Below are 23,765 nucleotides of genomic sequence, written 5' to 3'. Positions count from 1 at the left end.
TATGGAAGACTTCATATAGAGAGAGCTCCGTGCATTGACTAAGCTGGCTGTCCTATGAACACTGGAGACCTCTTTTCTCTGTCTCCAAACACCTTTGTTACATGGACAGATCCAATTTTTCACATGAGTGCTGGGAATCTCAGATCTCACGTTCTCATGCCTGAATAACACTTTACCAACTTAGCTATCTCTCTAAGTCAAAACATTAACCCTTTGTTATGAAAGACATTTATACCTAAGAATTAACAAATGCACAGATGATATTGATCATCCATCAGTTTTGTTAAAATTTAAGCAGGACTTATTTTTTTTCTACACATTTAATTTTAGCTATTATTTCTTAAATATTTCCTATTGTAAATTTTTTTTGACTCAGAGTTCTTTAGCAAAACAGAGTCTACAATGTGCGGCCAGATCATCCTTAAAGAAAACCAGGGGACAGCTTTTTACCAGGTATACTTTAGTCCAGTCAAGTGGTAACACAAAATCAATAGAAAATCACTGTTGTGATGAGAAATGAAATAGATAAAATGCATTAAGCATCTATAAATTTTGGTTGGTAGACTTACTTCAGCTATTACATTAAACTCTCCCCTGTTCTCATCTAGCCATAAAGCTAATTTTGGGCTCATTTCCTGGTTTTTAATTTGGAAGATTCAGTGCTTTAGGTGAGACTATTCAAAGTATCCCACTTAATATCCTTAGTATAAATATGTTTGGACATTATTTCTGCCTCTTCTGGATAGATATGTATTCTACTGAGTGAATAAATTAAAAAGCCCAGATTTAGCATGAAAAGTTCAGTCTAATATGAAAAGAAAAAACATTCTTAATGGCAAGAATTATTTAAGTTGAAATGATTGACAAAGCATCATCTCTAATCTATACAAATACACAAAAGGAAAGGTGTTGACTGAGATGGAGAGAGGAGACTACTTCCTCTTCAGAGGACATGCTGAGTGAACCGAGTAGCTCTGTTGTATGGACTAATGAAGTTTCACCAAAGGATCATGGGAAAAATTTGAATGTTATGGAAAAAAATGAAGCTTAACGTGGCATACCTTGTTTCTTACTTCCCAAGGGTGGCAGATTCCCTTTCTCCATCTGTGCCTCCTGTACTCATGATCATATTTCTGTCTCCAATTCCCTGAAAGAGGATGTAAAAGAAGCAGAAATTTTGAACTTCAAGGTACTATCTTCCTATCCAGAATGAAAGAAAAAATTACAAATGTTAAAATCATAAGATGTTACATCAACAGGCACATCTCATTAATATCATCTTCATCATCGTCACTGTCACTTTCTCAGTAAAATTTCTTGGAGTTGGTAGACATATGGGGAGTTCTTAAAGAAAAATTGCCCTCATAAATTCTGCTTTACATAATACTAAGACTATGGAGAAAGTAGATGGTTTTAAAAGAGGTACCACTGGGGTTCATTTAGATGTATACTTATTAAAAAGTATGCAAATAATCCCAACCTAGATAAATGCAGTGGTTGCCTTTAGATAAGAGCCTGATAAAGAACTATCTGAAAGTAAAAACACACTCAAATTAAAGAAGCAAAGCATATTATAAGTGTCATAAACTCCATACAAAATTAAAACTGTAAAAATGAACATCCCAGTAACTAGTAACTTACCAGTTCTGCAAGCTGAGCAGTTTGTGAAGGACCACACAGACTGCACACAGATAGAAACTTGATTCAACTTGTTAAATGTCTAAATGTAAGGCCAGCAGTAGGAAAAGGACTCATATCCTACAGGTGCCTTTCTCTAATTGCACGGAGAAACATACATGCACAAATAAACGTAAAATACGCAAAAAGTGAACATTCTCCCTTCCAAATTGTCACCACTCCAGGGGAAATAACTGTGCTGGTTCCATCATTAAAAAGTCAAGACTGAAGAACGCAAGCCTCACCTTGTGCCTTCTGGCTGTGATGGCATCAGTTGCACTTTGATCTTTATTGCTTGTTAGGGAGTGCATCCTGCCTTATGCAAACACCGATGTCAGCAATAAGAACAGCCTTGGAGCTTCCAATCACCTACTCTTTTATCTAAGTAGGGAACATTTACTTTTGTTTCATTTCCACAGAATTTCCTATCCTGTGAGACTGAGGCCACAGTGGCGGTTTCATTTTTTTCTATGACTTACAGTTGTGAGCGGCCATTGAGTTCTTGGAATCGAAACCGGGTCCTCTGGAAGAGCAACCAGTGCTCTTAACCGCTGAACCATCTCTCCAGCTAGAATTTCATATCAAAACATGAAAACAACTATAAGACAACGAATCCTTTTCTCTCTGATAGTAAACTATCAACTTTTCCCAGAAATCTCTAACTCCATCACAGACATTCACGGTCTGTCTTTCATTTATCGTTGGACTCAGTAATTTTCTTCAGGTCCCTTTGGGAAAGATATAAGTTTTTCACCTCTTCCTATCCATTACAACACAGGTACATCTATGACTTTTCATATAATAAATGGTTTAGATTGCACATGGAGTGTTTGTCAAACTGAGAAGCCTTAAAAGTATATTCTGAAATTTGAAACAGAGGTCACTTTTAGAGTACAAAATGGGTACCTATTCTGTTGAAGATAGATGTTAAATCACGATGGCATATTTAACCCCTATGTTTAAAGGAAAATATAACCTTACAGGGAAATCTTTAAGCAGCCTTACATATAGATAAATAAAGATCCATCCTATTTACAGTCTTTGTGGTTGCATGCTCCTAATGTCCTTTATATGGACATTATGATAAATGATATGGTATTCTTCCATATTCTGAGTGTTGGACTCCCACTGGCAATATCCAACCCATTCGTTAGAACCCCTTTGAGTAAATGTGGTAAGACAAACTTCTGAGGCAAGCCTAACAAGTCACTGATCCTAACCCACATTTAAACCCAAAGTCTGGTAGCGAAGATGACTGTGCTTACACAGGCTTTGCCTAGGACAAGGAACACTCTTCAACATCTTCCATTTCATTCCAGACTTTCTCCAGCATAAGACAACCTGGTAGCCTGCTTTGTCATTTAGTCTCTGACAGTAATGGTAAAGAAGGATTGTGAGTTCCAGCTATGAGTTTCATTGTATATTACACTAGTGTATTGCATAGCAATGTGCACAAGTTCATAGAATTGCATGATTGCAAAGAATCAATAACACTTCTCAATATATCCATTGTTTCTCAGGGTCTTCCAGATGGAATAAAGCAGAGAAACCAGGGGCAACATGATATTTTGCAGAAAAGACATCTATGAAACTGTGAGTATGGTCTGGGTTGGTGGGGAAATGGACAGTGTGGGATTTTGTTTCTACAGTTTCTTTGTCAAAGTGATGCACCATGCTCTGAAAAGTGGAATTTCCTCACTCTCTTCACAGAAGTGATCTTGTCTACTGAAATAATTAATGCTTCTAAAATCTGCTGTCTCTTTAGGGATTGTTCCCAAAGTTCTGAAGAGTATAAAACTGTTCTTATAATCTTCTCTACTTTGCTCTTCTTATTTTTGGATGCAATTGCAATTCCTTTATTGTTGGCCTTTGGAATCTAATTGCAGTTATGATTGCTAAGGATAATTCAGAAATCTCTGTAAAACGTGCAATCTGAAGTGAAAGTAAACTATTCAATTGCTTCATGTGCTTCCTTCCTAGGTGATGGGTACTGAAAGGGTTATAGGGGCCAAATGACTTTGCTTGGGTGGAAACTACTGCTTTCTAGAGCTGCCATCTTCTAGGACCCACCCTCACTATCACCTGTCCTCATTCTCTTATGCGTGACAGAGCTGGCTTTTGAGAATGTGTTTCATGATCTTCAACCTGCATATTTTTCTTGTGAGCAGTACCAGACCCTAACTCAGCCTCTTCCATCTGTAGCTGTCCACACCTATTCTCTCACATTAGAGAGTGACTTTCCTGGTAAGCATTCCTCTGGAATGAGACACTAACATCTGAGTTAGTTTTTATGACTTCAGCTTCCCAGGGAAGCTCCCTCCCCCGCCCCCAGCAGTGAAACTTGAGCCACAACTACTTCCTCTCCTGCCTTCTTCATTCACTTTCCTTGTCTCTACCTGTCTAAGCATGTTTTCAGTCATGTGGATCCTTTCAAAGCCTTAAGCATACACTTTCTGACATCTTTATTTCCTCATTCTCGTTCTAGGAAGCAAAGAACTAACTACCCACGTATTAGTAACATTCTTGCTTAGTCTAAAAGTTTCAGAAATCTTACCAAACCTCTTTCCCCTACACATCTACTCTTCTCCTCTTACAGAACAATGGAATGGATAGACTAGCATTCAAGAAACCTTTCTATGGTCCTCAGTAACCAGCGCATTTTCTGGCTAGAGTGAGTTTAAAATGAAAGAAGGCATATTTCATATGGAATTCTTTGTAAAACTAATAGAGCTATGTAGAGAAAATCCAGTTGCCTAGATCACAGATGTGGGAAAGTTACCCCTGGTTGGCTTGCATCCTCTGATTTATTTCACCAATGATCAAAGCAGCTCTGCCCCCTGTCTTAATAAGTGAGCAACATGTAAAGATTTCCAACTATGTTTTGAATGAAAATTTTTGTCAATGAAAGTCATTTGTGTTTTTATGCTTAATTAAACCCCCTATTAAAATATTTCTGGCTTGTTAAAGATCTGTTCTTCACCCTTTGAGAGAGATAGCCACCAGAATCATTATGACATAGAATATCAGGCTTGGGTTTGGACATCAAGCCATGAATCGTTGCCTTTGGCTTCTACTTGGAAAGCAAATTATCTTGCTGTGTTTTATTATTATACAATGGCCACCATGTGATGTGTTGGACTGATCCCTTGTCCCTATTATATCAGAAAAGATATACTGTCTTAAGTGCCATCATTCATCTCAAATGGTGCAAAAAAAAGGCCACTTAAAGTATATTCAGGGGATCTTTATAATAATTATGATCTTAGAAATGGGTAAGACTTGCCCTTGGCATAAGTTTTCTCAATAAGTATAGTAAACACTCTAAAAATAGAAAGTACTTATATTTTCAAGTAACATTAAGTCGAATTCTATTAAAGACTAAATATTGATGGAAAACATAGATGTGGTAGAGTAGACATCATGTGCAGAGACTGGTTTCAAGCATATTGATGAAGGGAAGGCTTGTAGACATGCCCTCTCCCTACATTATCATTTTTTCCAGAATTCCATATCGCATAAGAAAGTAGCAGTGTGTCTTTCAGATTTTGTAACACTACACTATGTGTATGGGTGTGTGTGTGTGTGTGTGTGTGTGTGTGTGTGCACTACACACATACATACACATACACAGAGGAAGAGAGAGAGAGAGAGAGTGCATTTTGTAGGAGAACTTGCCACACCTCAGTCTGCATTGAGAAAAGGGAAGAATCTCAGATTCCTTTTAGTACCAATAGAAGACTATTTCTCTCCTGTTCACTTTTCTTGTTGTTTGTGTTTGAAGTTATTGTTATTTTTACCCTCTGATTGTTTTTAAATTTAATTTTGCTTTCCTGTCATTTCATTTATCTATTTATTTACACCATTTTGATTGTGAAGCCCATACTGGCCTTAAGCTCTCTCATCTTCCACATCATTTACACTTCTGAGTGTTGGAGTTACAGACACATGCCACCAAAATCTGGCTAGATTTTCCTCACTACCTAGATAGCTTACATAACTTTTTTTTTTTTAAATAGTAGACTTCATTATATAATCTCACTAATGGAAATATTTAAAAGTATACAGTATGAGCTATATCATGGTATATATGAATTATCCTGAATGATATATATATAGATATATAGATATATAGATATATTCATGAACTCTGTTATTGGTATTTTCAGCAACACATCTTTCTTAACTATTGTTATCATTCTGTATTTTAATAGATTGTTCAAACTTATGTGATCTTCATAACTAAAATTTCATGTCATATTACTAACATCTTCTTGGCACTCTCAAACCCCAATATACCTATAAACCACTTAAACCTTTAGTAACTAATACACCATTCTCAATGTGCATTTGATTCAATTTTTAGACTCTATGTTATCTTAGTTAGGGTTTTATTATGGTGAACAGATACCATGACCAAGGCAAGTCTTATAAAGGACAGCATTTAATTGGATCTGGTTTACAGGTTCAGAGGTTCAGTCCATTATCATTAAGGAGGGAGCATGATAGTATCCAGGCAGGCATGGTGCTGGAGCAGCCCAGAGTTCTTCATCATGATCCAAGCCAGTGATGAGAAGAATGAATTTTAGGCAGCTAGGAAGAGGGTCTCAAAGTTACACCCACAATGATACACTTCTTCCAACAAGGCCATACCTACTCCAACAAGGCCATACCTACTCCAACAAGGCTACACCTCCTAATGAAGCCACTCCTTGGACCAAGCATATTCAAACCACCACATATGTGTAAGTTAATTATATTGTAGTCAGCTTTTGCAAAGGCTTGGTTCTTGTTATTGGGTAATATTCTTCAGGTTTGTTTATGTTTGTGCAAAGAAACAAAAAATGTTGATAATAAAGTGTGAGAAAGATTTAAAGAAATTGGAAGGAGAAGGTATTTTCCAATTGCCTAGGAACTAAAGTCTTAGTTCCCACAACACCATCTCTGCTCTTTCCTTTTTATTTATCTCTTTGCTTGTTTATTTATTAGCAGAGTGTAGAGAGGGTTGCTTGGAACTTGTACTCCTACTAGTTCAGCCCCCAAAGAGCTGGGATTAGAGGAGTATGCCAGATATCTCCCAATTCATGGTTCTTGTTTATGGCTCTTAGGTACAAAGTCATCTCTTTACTTAAAAACAAACAAGTTACACATTAAACAACATTATGGTTTACTGTCTATTCTAAGGTAAGCTTGAGGAAGAGGTAAAGCCATTTCTAGCCAGTAGGCTGACCCATTCTGTAAGACAATACTTGCCTTCTTAATGTGCATTTCTTGCCATCCAATACAAACCCAGAAAACTCCATAGTTTACCACCAGCACTGACTCTGGGAAAATAAGCTCAGGCCTTAACACTTTCACCAAATATTAGTAAATACATGAGTGATGGAAAAGTAGAGTATGTTGTTTAATTTTAAGATACTAATTAGAGTAAATGAACCCCAGGCTTCTTTCCACATGGATCCCTCTGGAATGGAGGAACGGCCTCCCTGCATCTTCTTCATCCTGATTGTCACTATTTCATCTTATTCTTGTATGGATCATTTCCACTCACAGGAAGTTCAGACCTCTTTCTCATTTCACTACTTGTTATTCTTCTGCTTCTCCCCAATCTTCCTCTTTTTCTTAAAAGATTCATTTCTATCCTGTATTGATGCCCTTCTCTTTTGCATTTGAAAAACAACTACAGCTTGGCATGCTCCCTCTTTTTGGCAAAGTCATCACTCATTCCAATATTGGCAAATTTGTTGGATACATTTAAAGTCTTGTCTATGTCATCTACTATCATCAATGTTTTCTTAGCCTTGACTTTCCCCAATTGTCCCTGCTTCTCATTAGTTTTGTGTTTTCTATGTTCACACAGAGAACAAAGACTTAGGACAATGACAAGACTTTGCTCCACAACTTTACCCAACATAGGGGCTTGCACTATGACTCCTATTTACAAGAGTCTTCTAGGCCTCATCAGTTGGAGATGTACTAAAATGCTACCCATCAATCTGTTCGTGTTTAAATTTATCACACTTCATCACAATATTACATTATTAATATTCTTTTTCAGTTTTTCATTTACTCCTTATATCTCAATACTGGATATAAATATTTCAACAAATGAATTTCTAATGTTTAATGGGAATCAGTAATAGAACACATAAATTAATCATATGAACTAAAGTTATACATAATTGCACTTAAAATAGTCATGTTGCTTGATTGCATAATTAAAGTTATAAAACTTACAGTCAAGTATGAAAGCTTCTTTGCAGAAATCTTTTTCTGTGTCACCTCTGTCTCATAGTCCACATGTATCTAGGAAAATGATGATGGTGTCCTATCAACATAACACATAGAAAATAGGAAGAGCTGACGATAGCATAAGTTTGTCGCATATATGCACTTTTTACTATAATTTGGTCTTCCTAAATTCTTCAAAATTCTAACCCATTTAGTTTCACCTGTGCCTGATATAGCTAAACTTTAATGTTTTGATAAATAATGTGATGCAGAAAATATTTTAAATGTAAGATCTTTGGTTCACTTTAATTTCTTTGTTAAGTTTTATTAAGTGATAATAAGCTGTCCTTTAAGTATGTTATATATAGTTACTAAATAATTTTCATAGAAGACAGAAAGTGTAATAGCAGCTATTTAAGCAGCACATCATGATTGATTCACAGTAGGCTAATGCATCTTGATGTAAATGTTGAGACTGAAAAAGAAAATCTCAAATACTTAGATGTTCTACTGAGTTGCACAAAGGACGATGATTATTGGGTATTATCCCTTTCACGATGCTTAAAATGTCATTGTCAGGAGGATGACACTTCCTGAGGGGACATGTCCTCTCAGATGAATTACAGTCCAATTTATCAGAAAGAAAGAAGTGAAATTCATTATGTAATCTTGTTTTTATGGTCTCTTAAACAGGAAACAAAGTATGTTAGCTGTTATATAGGAATATCTCAACAATTAATGTGATCACTATTACTTTGATACTAAAATGGACAAAGACATTGCACAAAGTAAAACTATTAGACAGTATATCAAATGAACAAAAATACTTAACAGAGACAAAATTGACAATAATCTGCTAGCACAACAACAGCTCATTAAGATCATTCACCATGATCTCATGACTCATTTCAGAAATTTAGGGATACTCCAACATTTGTAAATCAATGTGATATTTCACTTAATACACTCAAGTATAAAAAACGATCACTCAACAGACACAGAATGAATTATTATCCATGGTAAACCTAGTGTTAATACTACACCAAAATGGGAAAATGTTAAAATCATTGTCTCGGGGATATGGAACAAGACAAGCTGCTGGTTTTAATTACCCTAAACATTCCATCAAAAATCTATCTGAACTGCCAGACTGATAGTCTTGATGAAGGAACATGTACATATTCCCAGAATTCCAGAAAGTGAAATAAAAGTTCACAAATTCAGTGTCAATCTGAAGTATGAAAGTATATGACCCTACCTAATCAAAATAGTAGGACACAGTTTCTAACAACAACAACAATAACAACACCAAAACATCCTCTAGTACTTTCAGAATAAATAAAGTCATTCAAGTTTTTGTAAAATTCAATCATGCAAACACAGGGTTTTCAGGAAAAAAAAATGAAGCAACTCTAGTTATAGTCACTATGAAAAAAGAAAACAAATAAACACAATTAAAATACTAAAGGATACTTTCAATAAAAATTATAAAATATTGAAGAAAGAGAACAAAATGAAATAGGATAAATTGTCTGTATCCTTGGGTCCATGGTTGAATACCTGAATGTAAAAATATATAAACTATCCAAAGAAATTATTATTCAATAAAATTCCAGTAAGATTACAATGATTCTTTCACTGAATTAGAACAGTCTTAAAAATCCACATGGAAACACAAAGACACTCAATAGTAAATACAAATTTTTAGTAAAAGGAAAAACCTGGAGATATTGTGCCACCTGATTCCAAAACACATTATAAAATCATAGTAATGCAAACACCCTGGCATTGATATTAAAATGAACAAATAGGCTAAGAAAGCAGTTGAAGGGCTCAGAATAAATCTACATATCCAAAGCTAACTTTTTACCAATGACGTTGACATAAAATACATTCAGGAAAAACTATTTTTGATAACTATGCTGGGAAAAGTGGATTTTACATGAAATTGAAAAGAGGAATAAGATAAAGCTAAAACCATCATATGGAAGTTTGGGCAAGGCAAGCCAACTGAAAAATAAAAGAACCCCCAAAACAGGCACAACAATAGAGGTCCACTCATTCTCATGTTCTGGTGCCCCATAATAATAAACTGAAGGCTATAGTTCATAGGCAGGGGACCTAGTGCAGACCCATATAGGTCGTGTGATTGCTGCTTCAGTATCTGTGAGTTTATTTGTCCTCTGTTCAGTTGTTTTAGCAGGCCTTATTCTCCTGGTGAAGGACGCATTTCTTAATAACATCATGTTAAAAATAAGCTGAGTACTTAACTTGACATTTCTCAACAGAAGCCATGAAAATTGGCAACAGCTGTACAAAAAGATCTTTGACACTAATAACTACTATAAAGTGCAAATAAAAGTAGCCCTACCCTTGTATTTTTATTTGGTGAGTTAACATTGTTACAACATCCCCCATGGGATTTGAGTTGCCTATACCAATCAACACTAGATGGAGCCTATTGACATTCCTTTATGGTTTGAGGAGAAACCCAATGACTTGCAGAACAGGGATCATTTTCTTCAGTGTATAGACACTGGTAAGTTTCTCAAACATCAGTGCACAGCCATTGACTCACTAGCTTACAAGGAGCCTGATTAAGTTCAGTGAGTCTCACACACAAAACAATTAAAGCCCTAAAAGTAGGAGAGATACTAGTGTTTCAGCAGGACAGTGAAGTGGAACAGGAGAGAATAGTGGACATAAATATGATTAAAATACATGGTATAAATGTATAAATTATCAAAAATTACAAAGTAAAAATAATAAAACACAAGTATAGCAATTATAAAATAAAAGAGGAAAATAATTGTTCAGTACTACTAAAAGCTTGCAGTCCACAGACATTCTGGTAGGTTTGAAGGTATGGAGTACCATTAGGCTAAGTAGGGTTAAGAGGGAATGCTGTATTTTCATGAAATTCTCAGTGTCCAAATTGTTTCCTGGGGTGGAATCCCAGGCATTGAAATCTCCTTTTTAAAAAGATTATTATAAGTGTCATTTACGATTGTATGTCACCTCGTATCAGAGTGACAGATTTCCAAAAGGAAGATAGCAAATACTGGAGGGGCCGGCAGAGGAGGAACTCCACACACTGATGATGGAAACATGCAGGAGTCTACTACAAAAAATGGAGTAGAGGTTTCTAAAAAACCTTAAAAATAGAATATATAACCAGTATTTCTAGCATTTTAATCTGTTTTGTTTGAGAAGCATCTAGCATTATGATTCTAGCTAAGCTAAAACTCATGATATAGCCCAGGCTGACCCTGATCTCATGATGTTTCTGCCTCATCCTTCTGAGGGCTGAGACTACACTCATCAAAAGGACTAGCAATCCTGATACTAAAAGAAATTTAAGCAATATTTCAGAAATATCTGCACATCTAATTTTTGGTACATTATTTATAATAGCCAAAATATGTAATCAGTTTCAAGTGTCAATCAGTTAATGAACTATGAAGTAAATATGGCTTTGGTAGATTATAAAATACTATGAAGTCAAAGAAACACAAGTATAAAATAGTTCTTCAGCTGTGTATGTATGATTTAACCTAAATGATAGTATCCTGAAGGAAATAATGAAGGTACACATACATACCAGTTATGCAAACTAAGTGATTAAGCAAATTAAATTTTTAGAGGATTTATTTATGTCCAAGATTTTATACATATATATCATAATTCCTAAAGATATACTTTACATTTTGATATGAATAATAGTAACTTCATTATACAATAGATTAGACTACCATTGCTCAGTCAGTCCTTGCCAATTATTTAAAGTCAAATATCTGACTTTAAACAAAGTTTGCCTAGATTATCTTTATTTCTAATTTGTGTAAAGAAAATCAAGTAAATTCTAATGTCAGTTTTAGAGAGCAAATCTAAAAATAACTAATTTACTAGTCCAGTTTGAGACCCTTGCCACGAGAAGGAACCCACCTCTGACACTGCCTGGAGGACCAGAAACCAGAGGCTGGATGGCCCTAGGTTGGTTGGTTGGTTTGTTTGTTTGTTTTGCCTGACATGTCTGGCCAAAACCAAATAAATAAATAAAAACTTAAAACTTAAAGAAATGATTCCTCCTTTCCTAATGAGATTCTGCTATGCTCATGGATAGGAGCCTGGCACAATCACCCTCATAGAAGCTCCATCCAGCAACCTATGGAAAGAAGCAGAGACCCATGGGCAAGCATTAGCCAGAACTTGGTGAATCCTACAGAAAAGCAGGAAGGATTGTAGGAGCCAGAAGTGCCAATATTGTACTCATAGGGGCTCACTGAGACTAAACTGACACTCAGGGAGCATGCATGGGTCTAACCTAGGCCCTCTGTATATATGATATAGTTATATAGCTTGCTGTTTTTGTGGGGCTCCAAGCAGAATGAGCAGGGTTGTTTCTGATACTTTTGGATGTTTTGAGGACCCTTGTCCTTCTACTGGGTTGCTTTTTCCATCCTCCTACTGAGTGCCTATTCTTATTGCAATTTGATATGCCATGTTAGGTTGAGATCCTTGAGAGAACTGCTGTTTTCTGAAGGGAAATGGAGGAGGCAAAGATAGGAAGGGAGAAGGCTGTGGGAGGAAATGGGAGGAGAGGATGGAGGGGAAACTGCTTTGGGATGTATATGTGAGAGGATAAATTAGCTAAAAAAAAAAAAAGGATAAAAAAGCAATTAATTCATCAGTGTTTCTTAAGTAGATTCATAGCCTGGAATTTTTAATTAAATCATATTTCTGTTTGCTAGGTGATATCAGTAGCTAGAATATTTCTGAACACTGGTGTAATTTCATAGTCAAATGACAACTTAAAAAATTTCCTGGAAGATAAAGATTTATTTAACAGCTAGGCATAAATTACCTGTTATATGTACAAAATTAAGAAAAAAAACTATATGATATTCAGTAAAGATAAAATTTCATCATTAAAAAAATGTTAACATACTATTAACAATATTTATATTCCTCAAATAAAGTCAAAATGATGGTTGTTTATTTCTTCAGAATGTTTCACTACATTATACTAGCTAGGCCAAGTTACATTGAAGTCAAACCTATGTTGTAAATATACATTTTCATATCTGAGCATTTGTCACTGGACAACCAATGGGTTTGCTCTCCTCTGGCAAGGGCAACCTCTTCTGCTCCCAGGTCCATTTAGTTGCCAGAAGTTCTTTGCTACACATCCTTTATGGGCTTCTCTCCATCATCGCTGGCATGGCTGTTGGTGCTGCCCTTGTTCAGCACATATGTTGGGAAGGCATCTTTGTGAGATGTTATGGGTGTATCTTGACATTACTAGGAGACACAATAACATAGAACACTCCTTCATCCTCAGTCTTTTATATTCATTCTGCTCCTTCTTCCATAATGCTCCCTGAACTTTTAGGTGTGGTGGTATTTTATATATGCATCAATAAATACAATTAACATTATATAGACTAAATAGGCTATATTCAGGAATATATATATATAAACATATATATATATATAATATATTATGTATAAAGTAATATATATCATATATTACATATTTACACATATTATATTTATATTTGAAATATATTATATACTATATATACTATATTATGTGTATGCATGTAAGAACAAGTAATGAAAGAAAAAAAGATAAATTTGAAGAAGAGTGGGGGTTAGAAGAAAGAAGAAAGAAGTGGTGTAACTCTATTTTAATCTAAAATAATTTTTAAAAGAAATATTTCTGCCACTAAAAGTACTTGACAACCAATAATAGATATGTGTATTTATATGTGTTCTATTTTTTAAAAATAAGAGAAGAACATAAATGTTTCTGGTGGATATGTTTGATAATGTATTTGGTCCCTGTATAAAGCTTTCACAAAATAAGCATTTATACTGTGTGGGGCCCGAGACACACTTGCCATTCTATATGTTAGATAATAACATATGCAATAATGGGAGTCAGCACTGCAAAGAAAGAACAAGCTCCTTGGATCATAGCTTCCATGGAGACTTTCACAGGATATAACTGCACTATAACCCAGGAACAGTGTATTACACAGCTGCAGCTGCCAAACTTTCATTTCCTACTGTCTAGACAGCCAGTCTAAACATTACTTTGAGGTCCCCACTGGGCATAATTCCCCCAAAGACTTCTTTAAATCCTTGGTAATACTAAGGCCACTACAATCTCATTTTATTACCTTCCAGTGCCCTATTTTGTGTCCAGAAAAAAAACAGGATTGTGGGTTTCCTTTGAACAGGAAAAAATATTAAAAGAAGGTACAGTTATTCTTTACCTTTAAAAATCAATGATGTCTTAACGACCAGTCACCTCCTCTCAGACAATCCTCTTGGTGGCTTTTAAACTGTTCTCCCAGTCAGGCTGAGTAGAGATTAGTGGGAAGTAACTGTGTTTTCTCAAGATGTGCAGTGGTAAAATGCTTGCTGAAAAGGAAATCTGCAGCATTAGGAGGACTGCTCTTTTTAGACAATTTCACATTCAATTTATTGAAACATCTAAGCATGTGAGTTTTTAATAAAAATTGAATGAAATAAACCTTATGCTTAGTTTTACCATCATGGAGAGCAGTCAGTCTGAGTCAGTTTCTATCAAAGCATTAGGCTTTGAAAGTCATGGAAGTCTGTAAACGCCACGGAATGATCCACAAGTTTCAGCTATTCAAGTAGGGCTTCCAAGAGGTTTCTTATATGAATATAACTTAACAATTGTGTAAAACAAAAAACAAAACAAAACAAAAAACAAAAAAAACAAAACTTACTTGGATCAAAACTCAAAAAAAAGGCAACGGGCCAGAAAGAAAACCAATTTCAGGTAATTAGCACTATCTAGAAGAATCATTCATTGAAGAGCAGGAGATGGCGAGACATAAAATTGGGTAGCCTGATACCATAACGGCTTCCAGCGATGCTCTAAAAATCTTACAAACGTGTTTTGTTTGGGGTTCCCCATGACACTATAAGTATTTTTGATTTTATTCTGTTGGGTTTGTAGTCCAGACTGGCTGCAACCATCCTGTAGAGCTGAGGATGACGTAGAACTTCCCATCACTCAGCCTTCCCCCCCCCCGCCCCCCCAGATGCTGATTGTAGTGACACTACCATGCCTGATCATGGAATGCTGAGGACTCACTGAGCGTCACCCATGCTAGGCAAGCACCACACAAACTGAGCTACGTTCTCGGGCTCAAACCGATATGCTAGCACAGATTTCCCACTCCCTAAATTGTTAGGAATTTCTTTGATGTGTTCAGAAAATTGTTGTTTTTATTAAAAAGGAGAAAAATGTGGGCAAAGTAGCATATATAAGTACCAAAATTGCTTTTGATTTACAAGTGATTCATCTGTCTTATTAAAAGGTACAGCTTACAAATAAACCTTAATTATAAAAAAAAAAGAGAATTAGGGATGTAGGCCCATGAAGCAAAAGTGAAGCAGAACCATCAACTAATCACTAGCAAATCCTGACAAAGGTGGGGTAAGAAATGAGGACACACCACCACGTCTCTGACTTGAAATGTCTCCACCATATTATCTCTACAAAACACTGCATAGATTTAAGCTTAATCCCCTACAGACTTCTTGTTGGAAGCTTCTGCATTCTGAAAGTGCTCATTTAAATTTTCATTGAATTCTCACTTTCTCATTAAAATATAACCACAACACCCTGCATTTAAATATATTAATACAATGAGATGGGAAGATGGCTCAGCAGTTAAGAACACTGGATGCTCGTCCATAGGAATAAGTTCTGATTCCTGGTAGCCACAAGGAGCTTATAACTGTTTTTAACTCCAATCCTAGGTAATTTGCCCTCTTCTGACCTCCATGGACACCAGGCACACATATAATGACATACATGCATGCAAGAAACTTATCCACATAAAAATAAAAATAAAAATAAATTATATTAAATTGACATGATGTCAGATTAACCTGATTCAAAAATTGTGAATTTTTCGAGACACATACTTACACTTAGACTTTTATTTTGATTTTTATTCAATTATTTAATATGCACAACTCATATTTATAATATATATATATTAATATGGCAGACTTAAAGCTGCCATCTTACCATTAATTTTCTATATTTTTGTTTGCAGTTTGCTCAATTTTGTTTTTGGATTATTTGCATCTCTATCTTTATTTTGATTTTTGATTATTTTTGTGCCGTTTGTTAATTCACCTAATATATGCCTTTGATTTATGAGATATGCTTAAGTAATATTTGTGTCTAGAATACAGAACAGGAATATGTATGTATTTATCATGATGCAGGATAGAGTTATGTTTAACAATATGGCTGTTTATGATTTCATAATACACACACAAATACTAAGGTATATATTTTAAAATATTACTCAATAAACTTCTTTTTAAAAAGAACATAATGAATAGAATGAAGAAACTAGTACCAGTAACCTAGAGAGACAAGACCATTGTGCATTGCAACAGTAACCATATTATGCATTATGTACCAAGTATTGATCTACTGAATAGTATCCTTGTTTTAAAATTCTGAGATATCATGAGACATTTTGGAAGCATTAGTGCCCTAGCTACATTAATCAGATATAACTTGAAAGGACAAAAAGACCAAAACCTCATGGTTTGGGGGAATAAAAACAGAATAGATAGGTATGATTATACAAGGGAAGTGACGGACGGGACGGGACAGAAATGTGAAGTACAAATAAAGAGGGGGAGAGAAAAAAAGAAAGTACCAGAAAGGCAGCTAAAACTAAGGGCCATTTGAGAGGTTGTGTGCAAGTCTAATAAAGTAGGACTTTCTTAAAATCTATACATCTTTGAAAGTGATCTAAATAGAATTGCAAAATAACAAGGCGGAGGAGGGAGGAATAAATACCCCAAATCATAACCTCTGAGTATGCTCTGTGTGCCTACTGATAACATGAAAGTTGTCTGTTCTACATTGCACTCAGTATTTCTCAGTGGATTTTAGAACACAGGGTGTCAAACACTTTTCTATACAGAACCAAAGAGTAAATATTTTAGGAATCAGATCACAGATCTGATTTCACCCTCTCCTTCCCCTTCTCTCTCCCACTGCCTTTCTCTCTCCAACTGTCTCTCTTCTCTCTGTCTCTCTGTCTCTTTGTCTGTCTCTCTGTCTCTCTGTGTGTATCTCTGTGTCTCTCTGTCTCTGTCTTTGTCTCTCTGTCTCTGTCTCTGTCTCTCTTGTGTGTGTGTGTATGTGTGTGTGCAGACAAGGATTCATGTATTCCTGGTTAGCTAGTTAGCCTAGAACTTATAAAGTAGACAAGACTGGCCCCAAACTTGTCTTTTACTTCTGGCACAAATGTTTTTGTGCCAAACAACCACCTTATAATTGGATATAAAGCCTCCCCTGTAGGACAAAATGCATGACAGGTAGCATTAATGGGACCAAAACCAGTGTCTGTCTAGACTATAGACCCTAGAGGTAAATCTATTGTTTATACATATTTATATTTAAATATACACACACATATATAGTCTGTCTGTTAAGTTCTCACCTTTATTCACATAAAGAATGAATCTCATATCATAGAAACTTCTTTTTCCAGTAAATGATGTTTAGTACAGAAACCCACAATGGTTCATTTTATAAATAATAAGAAACTACAATATGCTTATCTCTAAGTGGGACATTTATATTTTATTCCCTCTTAAAGCTCTCTGGAACCAGTCCGAAGATGAGACAGAAAAAAAAACTAAGCAGTGGATGTAGTAGATGTCTGGAGTAAAAGAGCATTTTCCCAAGGTGACAGGGTGGTTACATCCTTGAGGGATTGGTCACTAGCTTCTGAAACTATTTATACATGCAATGAAACTTGGGAAGTTACAAACTAGGTGAATTAACTAGGCAATTAGGAGTTATCCTTGGTTCATGGCCCTTCCTTTTGCATCCCTATCTGTCAACCAGCATGAGAGCAGCTTCTACCACATGTGTCTGTTGCCATGATGCTCATCTTGGGCCCACAATCAAAAAAGCCAAGGATTAAAAACAGAATCTTCTGAACCATGAACATCAATAAACCTGTATTCTCTTATGTTTCCTTTATAAAGTATTTGCCCTAGGGACAAGAACGTAACTAATACATGTTATTTTCAGTAGTAAATAAAAATTGGCACCAATGAATAAATGCATAATTGAACATTGAATTGAGAATAGTAAATCATCTATTACCCTGCCCTGGCCAAAGTTGCATAAACTATAATTGATGCTGAATAAAACACAGAAACACAATTTTTAGAACATTGTAGAAGAGAGAAAATGTTAAATACACTGGGGGAGGGGTGCCCTGTAATATATTTAAAAAACTGAAGCCATAGGAGTAAATGAATGCTTCAAAATGCTTCCAAACAGAATTTAACCAACAAAGCAATACAACTCACTACAACGTTTGATTCTGAATTGGAACCTCTCAATGATAAGAGGTTTCCATAGAAACCACTGGTGCAGCTTGAATAGGATTTGAGGATTAAATGTAGTAATGAATCAATATAAATTATATTTATTTGGGTAGGTGTACTGTGGTTACATGGATGTATTCTAAGATATTTGGAACTTCAGTTCCACAATTACTTCCAAGAGATGCAGAAATCAAGTTTTTTTCATTTGTATGTACAATGTACATGCATATATGCATGTTTTTAATGTGTTAGGGTCACATGCATGTACATATATTTCGTGGTCCAAAGTTGATGTCTTGTGTTTTGCTCAATTTCTTTCCACCTTATTTACTGAAACCAGAGCTTATAATTTCAGCAAAGTTGGATAGCCAGCTTGTTAAAGAGACTCTGCCTCTGCCTACCTCATGCTAGAACTGTAGATGTGTCGCCACACCCCTTATTTTCATATGGGTTCAGGAGATAACAAAGTCTGGTCCTCGTACTTGAACACCAAGAATTTTCCCACTGGTCTTCAGCAGCCCAAGAGCAAATGCATTTGTTCCAGTCATACATTTTTCTCAGAGATGTGGGACTGATATAAACTATAGAAATCAACTGTTGATTTGCTTTGGGTACTCATGCTACAAGACTTTCAGCAAAGTAAATGTACTAAACTCAAAATGAAAGGTTATGTTGATTTAATAATTAAGTCCTAAGTCACTCATTGAATGAGATACTTTGTTCATATATGCTTAACTCATGATGCAATCTTAAAACTGTGCAATGAATAGTGTAAAATTTGGGACATTTTATACATTTTTAATATTTATTAGCTATTTTCTTTATATACATTTCAAATGTTATCCCCTTTCTTAGTTTCCCCTCCGAAAATCCCCTATGCCCTTCCCTGCTCCTTGCTCTCCAACCCACCTACTCCAATTTCCTAGCCCTGGCATTCCCCTATACTGGGGCATAGAACCTTCACAGGACCAAGGGCCTCTCCTCCCATTGATGACTGACTAGGCCATCCTCTGCTACATATGAAGCTGGAGCCATGAGTTCTAACTTGTGTACTCTTTGGTTGGTAGTTTAGTCCCAGGGAACTCTGTGGGTACTGGTTAGTTCATATTGTTTTTCTTCTTATGGGGCTGCAGACCCCTTCAACTCCTTGGGTACTTTCTCTAGCTCCTAAAGTTAATGAATATGACATCCAGTGGAAAGTCATTAATTTTTATTCTAATTGAACATGGAAAAAATGTTCACATAGTAGTTCATCAAAGCAACATGCAGTGTAGGAGAGCCTGACTTGAAACTCAAATGTTACAGACTATACCCAGTAGATTACAATTTACCTAGGGACAGATCTGTACATTAGATGATATATATTTCTATTAAGTAGACAACTTATAATAATCATGGTATTTAAGACAAATCTTGAAATAATATCACATTGTTAGTCTTATTTAGCTAGGGATATTTGTTTTATGATAACTTCTAACAAAGGAAAGAGAGGTTGCAAATAAAATGTGACTAGAAAAGTCATGGATGGAATTTTAATGCATATGAATCGAAAGAGTGGTGTGATAAAGCCCCAGACTGTCTGAATGAAATACATGTCATTCCAGAGAAGGTCTAATTACTAAGACAATGGAAAGATTTATGGTTTAAGGAATGAATGAAGAGGCAGAGCATCAGATATTTTCTAAGTGTCATACAACTATTCTGCGATTCTATAACTTATGGAACACTTATTGAAAGGTCCTAATATTAGAGAAGCTACATTTGCAGCACAGCAGGAGTTATGAAGCATCGCTGCACCTTCTGTTTAGAATTCTTGCAACCCTAAGTTTTCTGCAAATTGTCTATCTGCCTGTCTGTCTGTCTCTCTGTCTGTCTGACTCTGTCTTTTTGTCTCTCTCTCTCTCTGTTTCTCTCTGTCTCTGTCTCCCTCTCCCCCTCCCTCTGTGTGCTGCTTAAAATATTTCTTCCATGATTGAAATGTTCCATCCCGTATGGAAGCTTCTTTCATAGGAAGATAAACAACTCAAGTATCTTCAGGAAGTTCCAGATACTGATGAGATTCCTGAAAATCCTCCTCCCATAGTGAATAATAAAAACTTAGAGTGTCAGACAAGGCAAGTTGCAAAGAAGACGCTGAGACCAGACCAGCTGCCTGGGAAGAAGCAGAAACAAGCACAGCTGCCTGGAACATGTTTAAACCAGATTTACTTGGAAAGGGCAGTCACCAAATTTTGATCTGCCTTTAGGCTGTACAATTTGATCTAGTTTCCCAGCTTCTGTGAGCTGTCACAAATGCAACTCTCTGTGAGTTCTTTTTGCCTTTGTAAATAAACATTTAACTGATGGTAACCTCCTAAAAACTCAATGGCCCACTAAATTGGACATTGATGATATCTATACTTTATGATGCTATGGGCTCTTAAGCTAGGATGACAGGACATGTGTATAACTTCTCTCTGATTTGTTACATACCTGTATGTGATAAGACACCATGCACAAACTCCCAAGTGATATCAACTATGCTTAAAGAAAATATCCTTTAATTATTATTTTAAAAAACCATTAAGATTATCAAGGCTAAAGATATGGCCCAGGGGTTAATAGCACTTGCTACTCTTGCAAAGGACCAGAGTTGAGTTCTCAATATCCACATCAGGCATCTTACAACCACTTGTAACTCCTACTTCAGGGGCAGTAAAACCCTCTGCTGCCTTCTAACAGCACCTACATGCACATGTACATAAGGTACACACAGACAAAAATAACAATAATAATATAATTTTAAAAAATAAACAAAAAATATAGCTATAAGACTGACTGCTATCAGACAAGACACACAGTATGAAATGAGAGATCTAGACCTGTGCAGCTCCAAGAGGGAATGGATGTACATGAGCCCAGGGAGCCCAGGGAAGTGCTGGGTAGGATATTAAGGGTTCAGTCCATTGATTTTCACTAACTTTCAGCAAAACGATCAGAAAAGGCATTGTTTGAATGTGTCTTTAGAGTTTTCACTGCAGTGGACAAGACCTAAAGGTTATAATAATCTGTCCTATGTGAAAAGTCTATAGGAAAATGTTATGACTATACAATGCAAGGAGTTACAGTTTCAGATGAAGTCTTCTTATATTTCCAAAGGCTAGATGATCCCTACGATGTAGTGGGTTCTAAAAATGAATGTCCACTCACCAACACAAGCATGTTATATTGTCTCATCAATATATCTATATAAAGCAAGTGTAGGAAGGAGTTTAGGGTAATGATTTTTAGCATTTTACTTTTTCAGAATGTTTGAAACATTTGTGAATTTTCTCTCCCATGCAATTTGCATAATGAATTGAACTGAGCATTGCTGCATACTATCAATATAACTACATGTATAATCTACACAAATTTATGTGTCACCACAAATACACACTTGATTATTTCTTTTGCATATAGTCGTAAATAGCAATCTAATGAGAGAAAAAATAAAGTCTTGGTTTTGGGTTTTGGGGTTGTTTTTACTTTGTTTTGTTTTGTTTTTTTGGCAATTACATAATTCATTACAAATCAAAGGGCTTTAGAAATGCTTTACAAATGGACATATTTAAATTACAAAACATAATTTATTTTATATGAGAAATTGAGTGGGTGGCTACCTAGAGCTTTCACCACTAATGACTAATGTTCATGGTACCAGAATGTTCTCTGCACACTACCAAATGAGGAATGTAAACACCAGCCCAGATACAACCCTTCAATCTACAATGATGACCTACCTGTCAGTTGGTCTAGGTTAGTAATGGTACAAAGCCTATAAAAGTATCTATATCCAACATATAATTGGATTTGAGGTCCACTCTATGACTTGGGTTCCACCCATGCATGACCAAGAACCTGAGACTAAATAGCCCTAGAACCTACTGTTCCACTAAAGAATATAGCCATCAAATGACTCATAATGGTTTTCTGTTGTATGAAATTAGTGCCTTACTCAGCCATCACCAGAAAAGCTTCTTTCAGTATTTGATGGGAACAAATAAATAGAGTCACAGGCAGACAATGTGCAAAGAGTGAGAGACCTTGGAACAGTGAGTCCTATCTGATATGTCTCTCAAATCTCATCCTTCAGGGCTCAAGGAACTCTGAAGAAAGATTCTTAGAGAAATAGAGGGCAGAGGATACAAAGATAAGGCCTTCTGGACACAGAGCATGTATGACCTCACAGGGACAGTGGCAGCATGCACAAGGACAGGTCTGGGCCAGATAGACCTCAGGAGCAAGAGAAAGAGTAGACATAGCACATATCACTTACCCAAAAATTACCTCCAACTGATACCCACTCACAAATGGAATTAGTTCTTTCCAATGGAGTCTTACTGCTTTACAAACCACTTCTTAAGGCCAGGCCCCTAGTCCAGCAGTAGATGGCCAAAACAAAACTAGCTCTATACCATTTTTGAGCACTTTGTTTTGTCCCATTAGGTTTCATCAATGACTTTTGTTCCTTATAGGTTTTTTGGTTTTTTTTTTTTTTTTTTGGTTTTTTTTTTTTTTTTTTTTGTATATTTTATGGTTTCCAACTTTGAGTTTTTATGGGATTTCTCTATGCATGAAGTGCATGTATTTGCATCCATGTGTTTCTTGTGTAATTTTTTTCTGGGGAGGGGCTCTTTACCTTGTTTGTAAGTTTTTATCAAACCTTCATTTGTTTCCTGTTGCGTGCTGTCCAGCGGCTTGTGGGGAACAGGATATGGCTGAAGCGGCAGACTAGAGCTGAAAGAAAGGGAACTAGACGGATGAGAGGAAGAACGGAGCTAAGACAACAAAGATTCTGATCAAAGCTCAATTTTACTATTCGGAGCACCTGGTTATGAAGAAGAGGGGAGGGGACCATTCCCGCCAAATCATCCTTGGAGTCCAGTTGCAGGTGACCACGTGTTGACTCCGGAACAGCTAGGCAGCAGATAGTAGCAGTGGGAGTGGCAGACCTATAGGGTGGCAGGCTCCACCCCTGATGCTATCCTAGTGCTAACAGTCAAACCTGATCAGCCAGATTTCAAGCTGAGGTGGGGAGGTTATAGTTTCTTATTACTATTGTAGTACTATTTTTCGATTCTTCTTTGTATTCCAGTGAAAGAGAGTGTGGATTTGTGTGGATGGAGAAGAGCAAGGTATACAGGAGGGGTCAGAGGAGAGAACGCTGTTATTAAAATAGATTATGCTTTTGAAAGTCTATTTTCAATAAAAACATATGTACCTACCTTTATGAATTATTCAACAATTCATCCTCCTCCTATTGCAATAGCTCACTACCCCTATATTTGGGAACCACATAAGACTGGCCAACATTTTTGTGTGTTTCAGTGAGAAAATTACAGGTAGTATCCTGAGTTCACACTGAGAAATGGTACTCAGGTGCTGTGATATATAAATGCTGTTTTAGCCTGTGACAT

At 36.0% G+C, this 23,765-nt stretch overlaps 1 long non-coding RNA gene across 1 annotated transcript; it reads right to left on the bottom strand.

Moving 5' to 3' along the window:
* Window positions 1-12,446: 12,446 nt before the first annotated feature.
* On the bottom strand, window positions 12,447-23,075 carry Gm41722. The gene is made up of 3 exons (XR_877400.1): window positions 22,988-23,075; window positions 14,187-14,334; window positions 12,447-13,206 (listed from the first exon to the last, which is right to left on the bottom strand). It is a non-coding gene; the product is annotated as a predicted gene, 41722 (long non-coding RNA).
* Window positions 23,076-23,765: the final 690 nt, after the last annotated feature.

Source organism: Mus musculus, chromosome 18, assembly GCF_000001635.26.
Source record: "Mus musculus strain C57BL/6J chromosome 18, GRCm38.p6 C57BL/6J".
NCBI classification, from domain to species: domain Eukaryota; kingdom Metazoa; phylum Chordata; class Mammalia; order Rodentia; family Muridae; genus Mus; species Mus musculus.
The sequence above is the reverse complement of the archived record's forward strand: the minus strand, read 5'-3'. Positions and strand labels throughout refer to the sequence as shown.